The sequence below is a fragment of the Pseudorca crassidens genome, chromosome 6 (genome assembly GCF_039906515.1).
Source record: "Pseudorca crassidens isolate mPseCra1 chromosome 6, mPseCra1.hap1, whole genome shotgun sequence".
NCBI classification, from domain to species: domain Eukaryota; kingdom Metazoa; phylum Chordata; class Mammalia; order Artiodactyla; family Delphinidae; genus Pseudorca; species Pseudorca crassidens.
The window spans coordinates 91,187,760-91,200,471 of NC_090301.1; positions in this window are offsets into that span (position 1 = coordinate 91,187,760).

Consider the following 12,712-nt stretch of genomic DNA (forward strand, 5'->3'; position numbering starts at 1 on the left):
TTCAGAGTTATCAATTCTGAATGCATTTTGTGCAGTCAAGTGAAATTTGCAGTCAATAAACACATGATTTAAGGAAGCGGCATCGCGTGTACAAAGTGCATATGAAATCTCTCTATTCTGCTAGTCCAAAGAAATACTTCCACCTGGGACAGTTCTAGCAGCAGCGAAATGCATATTGGGTCAAAGATGGTGAGAGTATGTGGAATTAACTCAGTCAATTTTGAAAATTTGCTTTGGGGAATTCTGAATACATGTGTGGGCTACCTTGCCTCCGAAACATCATATCACTCCCTCCTACCCCCCAAAAAAGATCACAGAGTGATTTTTGCCTTCCACAAACGCCTGCTCTTTTTTATAGTCTGCCTTTAGTTGGTCTGCCAACACTGGTTGGAATTCCAAAGTTGATTAAAACTTTTCACAGTATTTGGTCTTTCGCTGGCCAGAGAAACACCGAAAAGCTCATCTGTTTTTCATAATATTGCTGCTAGAATCATTTTCTTAAGTTTCATTTTATCACCTTTTTATCTCCAGTCAGGATAAGAAGTGAATGCATACTGGAATTTAATTTGTGTAGGGAATTCATTTTGTTTCATTTGGTTTTAAAATACTAGCTGTAATCCAGTATTGAGAAGAGATAGCTTACACTCCTTAAGAGCTTTATCCAGAGAGATTTTCATAGTGAAAATGGAGGGAAATATTAATGATATTCAAACAAATAATTTTAGAAAACCCATGGAATGAACCAAAATTATGTATAAAGACTCACATTGGAATTAGAATTCAAAGCAAGGTCTTGGTGAATATGGGGCCCTGCGCACTGCTGCTAGATGGTAGACAGAGGGAAGAATAAATGAGCTCTAGCTTTTGAGAAACTTAATTAAAAGTTGTATCAAACCTGGGATTCTCCTGAAAGAATTTGTACTTTCTTTAATAAAGGCTGTTTCTCACTGAGAAGCAATTCTAATTTTATACCAGGCTTGCAATTCTATGCTGAAAATGGCCCTTCTATGAGATCTTGTTCATTTTTTCAAAAACAGTATATTGCCACCCCCAGGACCTTCCTCTGGCACCCAGACAGGAGAGCATTTGCCAAAACAATGATAGGAATGCTTGGAAGATAATAGTTCTTCTCTGAACTTTATTACTGTGAGCTACAGTACAACCAAAAATCCAGACCAAGGGCAATGCCAAGATAAAAAGGGAACCACATTTACCATCCACATGAGAAATTTTCATTTCCACATTTAAAATTCTGGTAGAGCCAGAGAACAGATGGGTGATGGCCAGGGGTTAAAGGTCAGGGGGAGGGTTTGGACTATGAAGAAACAACAAGAGAGAGTATTTTTGGAGTTAATGGGACTATTCCGTAGCCTGAGCGTGGTCATGGCATTTGTCAAGACGTCTAGAACTGTACGCCCCAAATGAGGACATTTTACCATATATAAATTTAAAAATAAATAAACAGGCAAATGTTAGCAACTTTGACATTTTAAAAAAGTGTGTCAGTTTAGCTTTCTGTTACATAAGTCCTTCAATAGACTTGACATCTTACTGGTACTTCTCCGCCTCCCTAATTACGATTTCAAAGGCCCCCTCCCTCTCACCTCTCTTCAGTTTCACCTCTTCCTCAGAGCTTGCTATGATTTCCTGATTTCTCTTCTTGTGCACAAAAACCTTTGAGAACCAAGGCATCAAATTAATGATGATGAAAAGAATTCAAACCTGGGATAGAGCATCAGGGGAGAAAATGTGCTGATGGAAAAGCTTCGCACAGAAAGTTGGTGGGGAGGCGAGGGGTTCCTTTTTCTGCAGGACCTCTGAAAGTGGGGGACTAGGGAAGGAATGACGAGAAAGATAGAATAATCCTACCTTTTTGTAAAGCGTGTTATAGTTTATAATAATCTTAAACGAGCTCCTGTAATATTCCATCTATCTGCTCGTGTAGGTAGGGTTCATTGCACCCCCATTTTACAGATGAGAAAACAGAGCTAGTACGTGAAAAAGCTCGTATGTGAGCTAGGATGCCTGTGCTGAATGAAATGAAAACATACAACATGAGAGTTGTGAGTTTCAGTTTTATTTGGATACTGTAGTCCCAGGAGACAGTTTCTCGGGTAGCTCTGGGGAACTGCTCTGAAGAGGTAGGGGGAGAGACCAAAATATATATGCGATTTTGGTGAAGGTGTATGTACAATCAAGCAAACATCTTGGTAGAAGATCACTGCTAGTCACATATCTCAGTTAAATGATTTCAGTGCTTCTCTAAGTATGGGAAGATGCAAGAACCTAGGTTCATAAAATATTTCTCCTGAAATATTTCTAACTGTCTAAGGGCTTGTTTTGCCTGTTTTCCCAGAGCACAGACTGCCTCATCCTCATCGTCACCCTGGATTCCTTTCAGGGTATACTGTAGGTCAGTGACTGTAGTGGCTAATGACTTGATTCATGTAGGACTGGATGGCGGGCAACGTTCTTTGTTTTACATCGGGTTCCAAGCACTGGCTTCAATCTAGAACCCCATGTAGCCTCTGCCCAAATGCTATGAGTCCAGAGCCACTGACAGGGATGTCACCCCCAGTGAAATCCTTCTGGACAGTGGTCAAAGGGTGTGGGTGGGAATGAGTCTGCAATCTCCACTTTGGGTACATATTTTAGTGATGACGTTGCAGCCAACGCTGTGTTGATGGGTTTGCTCTTACTATTTTAATTTGGTCTAGAAAAGCCATAGAAATAGGTAGCTCAGGCTGGGGGACAGTGTTCTCTCAGTCAAAGGCCATCTGCACAACAGGCAGCGTCAATTTGAAAATCCAAACCCCGAAAAGAGTGCCTGAGATCTCCTCTCCCATGTGGTATAGGAGAGGGATTTGACCAATTCAAAGAGTGTGTCAGGCAGGTTTTCCCTCATGAGGCAGGAAGTAATTAACTAGAGATTAATATCTTTGTTTATACTGTGCCTTGTTCCGCAAACGATTTGAGAAGGCTAGCTAGGAAATCCCAGATCTAGTCCTGTTAAGGAAACATAGTTCAAGGAAGATGGGCCCCAGCACTTCCTGAGACATTTCCTCAAGAGGCTTTGGTTTGCCCAAATGTTGTATGTTTTGCTCTCTGTAATGGATTCGGTATTTCTCAATATATTTCACAGTATAAATAGGAAACCAGTTGAGCAAATGCCTATCTGATTGTCGAATCTCCTCTTTTTAAACAGAGGAAAAGAAGTTTGCCTTTGACTTAAAAACTTGGAAGAGAGTTGGTGGCTCTATTTCACATCTGATCTGGCCACATTAACTCATACCTGAAAGTCATCTCATCAGAGGGACAATCCCTGACCCCTCCACCCCCCTTTCCAATCCCCTTCCTGGCCTCCTCCAAACTGTTATTCTCCAATATAACTTAGATCTTTCCCTTCAAAGAAAAAGATCAAAGGTCCCTTAGATCTTCCTTAGGCTGAAATACCAGAAGGGCCAGGAACTGTGTGTTTGAGCCATAGGTGGATCTCTGTCTATTCCTAGTGCCTCTCACAGTCCTCGGCACATGAGGTAGGTTAGATTAATAAATGGAGCACACGGCTATGGAGTGCCCATAACTATGGGCCAGAAAAGCTGGGCAGAGGAAGACTTTTCCTCCCTCCCTGTCATTCCTCCCTTTACATGGTAGGGAAAATGTGTCTCATGTCAGATGCTTCTGGATACATGGGCAGCCCCCCAGGGGTGCATGCAACTGTGGGAGAATATAAAACCACTCTTCTACCTTCAAGGTCTCTTCTTGTGAAGGTTGGACAGGCTAGAAGGCAAAAATTAGGATGATTATTGCTGGGGTTTGCTCCATTTTGGCGTGAGAAACTCAGTTTCTTAAAATGTAAAATGTGCAAAACCTTGTGGAACGAGCACTGGACTTGCTGTATTGAAATCCTAAAAATAGAGCTGGAACTACTTCAGAAACCATCATGGCTGTTGGTTTTCAACCCTCACTGTGTGTTAGAATTGTTACTGAAAGCTTGGCCTCTCTGTACACAGGTGCCAGATCAAATCCTAGAGACAGAGTTTTGGGTGAAGTTTTGCTTTGCCAGGCAAACGGGGACACGCTGGGCTTCTGCCTCGAGAAACTATGTGTCTCAACCCCAGAGGATTCGATGATGGGTTCATAACAGTGGTTCAGGGTAGGGTCTCTGACAAGATTAGGGTCTATGGAGGGCTTACACTCCCTTCATCTCATCTTGATGAGCTTCTCTGGTCCCTTTAATCTGGCCTCAGGTGGTCCTTGGCTGCCCCTCCCTTGATTAGCAACTGTTTGATAATCTGCCCTTTGGAACTCAGGGAAGGTCATGGAGGCTGGGGTCTTGCCTCCAAGAAATGGTGGACAAAAGTGCTTCCATGCCTGGGAGCCACCCAGGGCCCCACTTGGTTTCAGAATCCCCAGTAGAGACAGAAATAAATGTATGGAAGCCTGGGCCCCATTGTTTAGGGATTCAGATTCACTTGGTCTCCTTGGTATTTTGTCATTTAATTTGTCCTCAAAGCCCTCCCCACCCCCCCTCCCCTCCCACCAGGTGATTCAGCCGTGCAGTCAGGTTTGAGAATGATGCCTATGAACCAAAGGTTTGAGATACTCTGGTCACCTGCTTTGGCTGCCCAGTAGCATCTGATCCCGGGCTCTGTGTTCAGGGAATTCCCCACCTCATGAGTTGTGGTGGTGGCAGCACCTTTTCCCAGGTCCCCAGCCTCCCTTGCAGCTAGAAGGTCATGAGGGCCTGAGAGTGAAACCCTTTCAATCAGACACACCAGCCTTGGATTTGGGGAATGGGAATGGGAATTGGAGATCCCAGGACACTAAGGTCACAGCAGGTCTCTCTGCTGGCAGTGGCTGTGACACCAAGAATGAATTTCTTGGGCAACAGTGGAAACAGGTCCATCCCAGCATCAGTTGCAGCAGCAGCAGTATCCTTAGTGCATCAGTTCTGGCTTGTTTCTGGCAAGCAGCCCTCAGAACCGCTTCTCTAGGCCTCCCTGTGAGAGACTCAAAACCCTTCAGAATATTCAAGTAAATAAATGCCTTTTCTGCCCAGATCAGCTAGACTCAGGTTCTGTTGCTTGTAAAGTGGGATCTTGAATACTGCAAATGCTTTTTTTTTTTTTTTCTGACTGTATTTCTTTGAATCTTGTGGTTCTGTGGGTACCCCAGGAGCAATGTGGAGAAGACAAAGTACGCCAAGCCTGCATTTCTCTGGGTTCACCGTCCCCTTCAACGAGAACAGTTCCATTTAATGTTTTCTTATGAAAAAGGGTTTCTACTGCCAAGAAAAAAGTTTGGAACCCACATTTGGGTAGCAGAGAAGATGTTCTTTAGTCTCTACCAAATTCCATTAATTTTTCTGGACTTTCCCTGAATACCAAGACAGAGCTGTTCTTCCAGACTTGGGTGAAATATTCTGGTAGTGAAGTAAGCCACAGTGGCCACCTGGCCACCTGTTCCTTTTCCAACATTCAGAGTTTGTCCAGCTTATATTTTAACTGGGGGTCTGGAGACCCAGTGGAGATCATATTTCTTAGCCATGTCACCATGGAAAAATACCTTATTTCCACTAAAATTACATTCCCCTTTCGGTAAAATAGAACAACTAATACTCTTCTGTCAACTTCATATGAGACCTGTATGGCTCAAATGATATCATAACTTCAAATGATATAATAAGTAAAGATATCTTATGCACTTATAAACTATTCTGTGCGTGCAAGATGAAATTATTATTACCGTTACTGTCAGCATGAATTCTTAAATCAGTTGGTGAGTTTATTTCCTGGATGTAAGTGAACTAAACTAGTTAACCCAAATGGAAGAAAAAGCTGGTTCTTGTCACAGAAAGATGTGTAGTGTTCTACTGTGGCTCTGTGGTTAAATTCTGAGGTGACACTGACATTTACAGTATACGGTCTTTATACTTCAAGGGCCTATAGGCTCTGAATGACTTATTTGCTTTTGGCATATTATTTGCAGAGAGAGCTAGCAGTAATACAAATGGTTGAAAGACAGTATCCCTTATATTTTCATTTATGTAAATGTGTATAATTATATACAAATGTCAATCAAAGAACAAATTTTATTAAGCACCTTCAAAGTATAACACAGTGTGATTCTATGTTTATATAAAGGCAAGGTTAGGAACGAAATTGGGTCATTTGTAGAGACGTGGATGAATCTAGAGACTGTCATACAGAGTGAAGTAAGTCAGAAAGAGAAAACCAAATATCGTATGTCAACGCATATATGTGGAACCGAGAAAAATGGTACAGATGAACCAGTTTGCAGGGCAGAAACTGAGACACAGATGTAGAGAACAAACGAATAGATACCAAGGGGGGAAAGCGGCAGGGGGTGGTGGTGGTGTGATGAATTGGGCAATTGGGATTGACATGTAAACACTGATGTGTATAAAATGGACAAATAATAAAAACCTGCTGTATAAAAAATAAATAAAATAAAATTCAAAAGTTCAAAAAAAAATAAGGCAAGGTTATATAAAGGCAAGGGTTGTTAGAACTCTGGTTATTAGTCTGAAGTGCTTAGATTCTGCTCAGTAGTTAAGCCATTAGAAGTATGTGAGAAGATTCAGACAACAGCACCGTTTTAGTAAGAAGTAAAGATTAATTGGATAATGATTAAGGCCTTAGAAGGGTGAAATATAATTCCGATTTCCTAACTTGAGAAATTGAGAGCATGGCATCGCCCCTAGAAAAGAAATATCTGGCTCGGTGTTTTAGATGAACCTTTAGAATGTGTAAAAGTCTTTAAATATGGCCAGAATGAGAAGAAGAACAATGAGTGCAGAGTAGTCTTGATTTGCATCCACCTTTAACAACCACTGCCACCTGGTGGCTTGTGACCCTGTTTCCACTGAAAGAAGAAATCTTGTTGATTCTTGATCCTGTGGACCTAAGCAGGCTTGACGCAGAATAGAAAGAACACTGAGCTGGTATACCAGAGGTCTAAGTTTTCGGAGCACTGAGATTAAGAGCCATGTCACCTTGTGCAACATTATAACATGTCTAGTCTGTAAAGGTCCTCCAGCCATAAATATCTATACTTTAATGATTTCTTATGAAACTCACAGCCAGAGCTGGAATCCACAAGGTTTCTGATAGCAGTAGATGTGATGTGAATTAAAACTGCAAATCCCATCACATATGTTCGAATTACCCCCTTCTGTTTCCTTTTGCTTCAATAAGCCTCAGATCTCTCTTAAATTACTGAGTAATAGAAGACATGAGAACCACAGTAGTTTAGGAAAGGAGTAATATGTGGACAAAATCACAGTGAGAAAGACAGTGAAAATGAGCAGCCCAAAACATTTCAAGGAATAAGATAACAATTGAATTTTACTGAAGTAATATCACCGTATAGGTGCATAGCTGCTGATAATCTTGATCTCTGAGAGTGAATATTTACTCTCAGGGCCAACATTCCATCACCGGTAACTCCTTATGATTTTCCAAAAATAACAGGGCATTTTAAGATTTCTTGGTACCTTTCTTTCTTTTTTTTTTTTTTCGCTGTACGCGGGCCTCTGACTGTTGTGGCCTCTCCCGTTGCGGAGCACAGGCTCCGGACGCACAGGCTCAGCGGCCATGGCTCACGGGCCCCAGCCGCTCCGCGGCATGTGGGATCTTCCCAGACCGGGGCAGGAACCCGTGTCCCCCGCATCGGCAGGCGGACTCTCAACCACTGCGCCACCAGGGAAGCCCCTCTTGGTACCTTTCTTAATGCCTCCTGCTGCTTGGAAATTCCACCCTACTGTCTACACATTTGTTTCAGAAACTTCTTGTTCAAAGGCTTTCCTCATCCTGGAAAGCCTTCTAAAACTTTCCCCAAGCAGAGACAACACTTCTTGCCTCTGTGACATCACTGATTGCATTTTGTTTTCATCTTACAATGTTCTTATCAACTCCTCATTATACTTCTATCAAAGCAATGTATATTAGATCAGTTTAAATGCATATCAGTGTCACCACACTTTGGCCTTCTTCAGATCAGACACTTTGTCTTTCAGTTCTATATTCCACATATTCTTTTGGTTGACAGCTGCTAGAATAGATAACACCCCTCTCTCACATCCTAGGAGGATCATTCTGGGGAGAAATTTGATAAGCCTGTGATAGACCTGGATACCACTTTCTATGAGGGTTAGGGAATGAATACAGTTTATGTAAACATCTACATGCTTGCACCCACGGACCCGAGCTTCTAAATACTTTTCTAAGGGCTCACTCAGGATGCATAGGGAGAGTTTGCCAGCAAGTAGATTTTATCATGGAGGTTTACCAAATTTTGGCTTTTTTTTTTTTTTTTTAAACCAAAGATCCTTTTCCTGACAATATGTAGACATAGTTTCTGGGGCTCTTCCATTTCTCTAGAGAGGACCCCTGTGCCTTTGCCCAGGGGTATAGCTCCTGACTGCCAGTTAGTGCTCTGGAAGCAAGACAAGAGAGAATGTCCAGGAAACCTAAGGTTAAATATGCAGAACATGGAGGAACCAGAGATCATCAGAGAGAAGAAACAAGATTATAAAGCAAAAATAATGCTATCATTAACAATCTCAAATAGATAAGAGAAGCTGATATATCCATAAGACTAAAGTGCTATGAAAAATGAAATTAAATATACAATAGCCAAGATAAATGCAATAGAAAGGTTAGAAGATAAAATTCAGGATAACTCCTCAAAAACAGAGCAAAAAGGGAAAAAGAAGTAGAAGAAGGAGGCAGAAGAGGTAGAACCAGAGAAATGACATCATGAGAAAGATTTGATGGAAGGGGGCCATGAACCAAGGAATGCAGGCAGCCTCCAGAAGCTGGAGAAGGCAAGAAGAAGGACTCTCCCCTAGTCCTCCAGAAAGCAAGGCAGCCTGGGCAACACCTTGATTTTAGCCCAGTGAGATGCATTTTGGACTTCTGGCCTCCAAAGCTAGAAGATTAAAAATATCCATGTTGTTTTAAGCCCCTAAGTTTGTAGTAATTTGTTACAGCAGCAATAGAAAATGAAAAAAAGACCATATTGCATTTGTTATTTATTCCCTTTCTTGGTTGCTTTAGGACACTCACCCCAGTCCTGCTGTCTCTGTCTATAATCCTTGATAGCCAGAAGTCCATCCTTCCCACAGGATATGGTCTCTGCTTTGCTAGAACACCCAGCAACCTGTACTCACTGCACTGGGACCAGTCCTAACTCCTCGTTGGCTTTGAAACCCAGTACTGCAGAGTGTCACTGAGTTAGCTCAGACTCTGGCTGTCCTCACTCACACCCACCCCAAGCCCCTAATGAAAAGAGCATCGACAAGGATAACAACCCTCCCGGGATTCTTTGGCATCATCACATGGACAAAGCGGGTTCCATCCTGTGTCTTCTTTTCCCCCTCTCAGGCCTCAAATGCACTTCTATGACTGCTTTCCACACATGGATGAGTCTTAGTTGTCTTGACTGAACTCTCCATGCATGGTTTTTAAGCAAAAACGCCTTTAATTACCCAGCTCATCTCTGACTCCCAGCTCATCTCTGACTGAATCCTTCATGTCAGTCAGAAAAACTATCCTACTGGGATCTAGCTCTTGGCAATCCACAAATAATTATTAAGTTGAGTGTTTCTTTTAGAGTTGCAAAGGATTGCAAAGACTGCTGAAAACTGGGATCCTTAGTCAGAGGTCTAAGGGGATAAGAGTCAGTGAACCTTATCAATAACGTAAATAATGACTGAGAGATCCCGAAGAGGACTGCTTAGTGAAAAGGGCCACTAGTAGTGGGGGAGCCACCAGGAATGGCAGGAGAGATCCCACAGAAGCAGAAATCCGCAAGAGAGGCCGAGCTCGTTTGAGTTCAGAACCGAAGTCACACGCCAAGTGCCTGGCTTGACAACATTTTGCCCCAACTACCCTTTTCCTTCTGACCTCAGACTAAAATCTAATTATAGTCAGCATGAAAGAGGTCTGGTGGGAGTTGACTACCCACAACCTCTCTCCCGTCTCTTTTATAGGGGACTAAGAGGGGGCCGGCAAATGTGAACAGAGCTAGCAGCCAGGATTTCGCATCAGGCTAGCAGAACCTCATTGTGAGAGACAACCAGTGTCAGGGAGAGAGAACAGATTCTCCTGTCGCCTGTGATTCTCCAAGGTTGTTTTTTATTAAAATGGAAATATCCAAGGCTTTATGCAGGGCTCACATGTCGACGAAAGAGCTGCCTCACCAACAGCTGAGCTCTAATTGTCTTCGCATTCCTGAACTCAGCACTTGGCCGTTCGTTAATTAACGGCACACTCACGAGCGTAGCGTTTCCAAACCGTGGGTTGCCGAGCAGTTCCTCAGCAAACACTGTGTTGCCTGCATTAGTGTCGCCACTCCTTGATGTTATGGACTTCTAATTATAATTTTATTCCTTTTTCATTTCGCATGTTAGTGTTGAACTTCTATGTAATAAGCCACTTTATGAGCTGTTGTGGAGGATATAGAGATAAATAAGACGGAATCGATGCCTCAAGGTACTGAAAGCTGGCAGCTGGGCTGACCCCCCAGAAGAAACATAGAGCGGGTGGCCACCACCTCGGAGTAAGAGTACAAAGCCCAGATTACTTCCCTGTACCCTAAGCCTTCTATTTTTACTATCAACAACATTTTTTTCTTAATAATTTTAGTTGTAAAATAGATTTAAGAAAAGTTGGGGCACTGTATATTTTAAATATGTGCACCTTATCGTCAATTATATCTCAATAAATCTGCAAAAAGTGAAAAGAAGGGAAACGTTTAGGCACTGAGATTAGGTTCTATTGGATGCTCATAATAACCTTACTGAGGAAAATGATATACTTTGCCATTATACGTAAGCTGCATTTCCCAAGTTTCTATGAAACGGGCACAGGTGAGGTCAAATCATTGGCTGTAACCTAAGTTTTACTTGATTTTGCCAACATTCACCAATGAAGGACCCCCAGGAACATGTGTGTTTTGAGTCAAACGAAGCGTCGTTCATGCAAAATGAACTCAAGCCTGTCCACTCCTGGTCGGCTCACACCCCTGGGCTAGCAAAGCCTATACTACTTTTGGGATCCCTGCTCTGCAAAGATGAGGAAACTGGGGCTCTGAGTCAGTGAGTTGTGTGAGGGCACACGCTTGTAAAAGACAGACCCGGACGGACTGTACTTTGCACTCCAACTCCAAGTGCAGTATCTTCTGTCTGCGTTAGAGCTGATCGATCTCTTGTCGAAAGGCGGAGCCCTCACACATGATCCCAGTACTACAGACTTTCACAGTCGCACAGATGAGTTTCCTTTGGCAGATAAACTGGAATTGCAGCAATTGCCAGGCTACGAGTGTAGGTGGGGGCCAAGGAGTCACGTCCTGAAAGAGGCCTCATGAAACTAAAGGGCAGGTATCCCTGAGGACAGCGAACCACAGGGACTCCGTGTGCAGACCTGAGGAAGACGCAGTGCCAAGTCCAGGCCTCGCTCTTCGTCCAGGCTGAGCGTAGTTTAGGTGATACCATGTACCTAACACCTAGTACGATCTAGCAGCTAGACTGCACGCTTTATCACTAAGCAGAAATCCCTATAAGCATTTACCTATTGCCCATTCTATGCCAAATGTATACACCATGGTTTGCTGACTTTCATCTATTTATACAATCTTTTCTAAAGTCCTGACGGTCCTTCAGGACAGAGAATGTCTCTCGCTGCTTGTACTCCCTTACTACCCTGCTAACAATGCATGAGTAATAGATTTTGTTGTTTCAAATGCCAAAGGGAGGGGAAATTCAACCAGTGTTACCCAAATTAATCTTCCTTGAACAGGGCCAGTGCCCTTCCTTGGGATGCAAATCCCATGTACCCCTGCAAATCCTGCGAACAACTCTGCAGTCATTGATGTGGTCATTTCTGGCTTCCCTCCCCCTCTTTGAACATCAGTGGCTGCATTTGCTTTTTCTTTTCTTTTTGCAAGATTAAGGAAGCCAAACCCGCAGCTTCTTGGAGAAAGTGCTCATCTCGTGCAGCTCACATATCTCTTCTTGGAAGGCCAGGTCCTCAGAAAGGTGAGCACTTGACTTTTCCTAAAGCAGTGAACATTTTGTCTCCCTTCCTTTAGACAAGCACCGAGTCACGTATTATTGCTGCTTGATGCCCCAGCCTGTTCACTCTTAGCTCCTTCATCCTCTCTCACCTTCAGGCTTGAGCTCCGGACTATTCAGGGATTCTAACTGCATCACCCCTCTTCCTCTTGACATTTCTCTGAGCTTCAAGTACTCAGGGAAGATTCTGTTTCTCTGTGTTTACCAACTGCATTGCTGTGGACAGAAGGGTACATCCCACACACCATTTGCAGCAACTGTTTCTTAGGATCAGTCATTTTAAAGCAATACACCTCCTCAGTCTCTTAAATATGTCACGGCAGGAACTGCTGCGCCCTTTCCCCATCTTCTCCATCATGCATATGTCAGACATGCCTTAGGTCTGCTGGGCATCTGCTCTTCACCAGTGGGCCCCTCTCCACCCCCAGGCCCTTGGTAAACTCCTCTGAGGAGTGACTTATGGAAAACACAGCAGCCTACGGGGAATATAATCCAAAATGTTTTAGTTCCCAGCTTGGCAAAAAATAGATAGGGAATTAACTGAAGGTTTGCCCACTGCAGGCTCTGTTCATAAGCATAAGATTTATTTATTTATTTATTTATTTATATTCA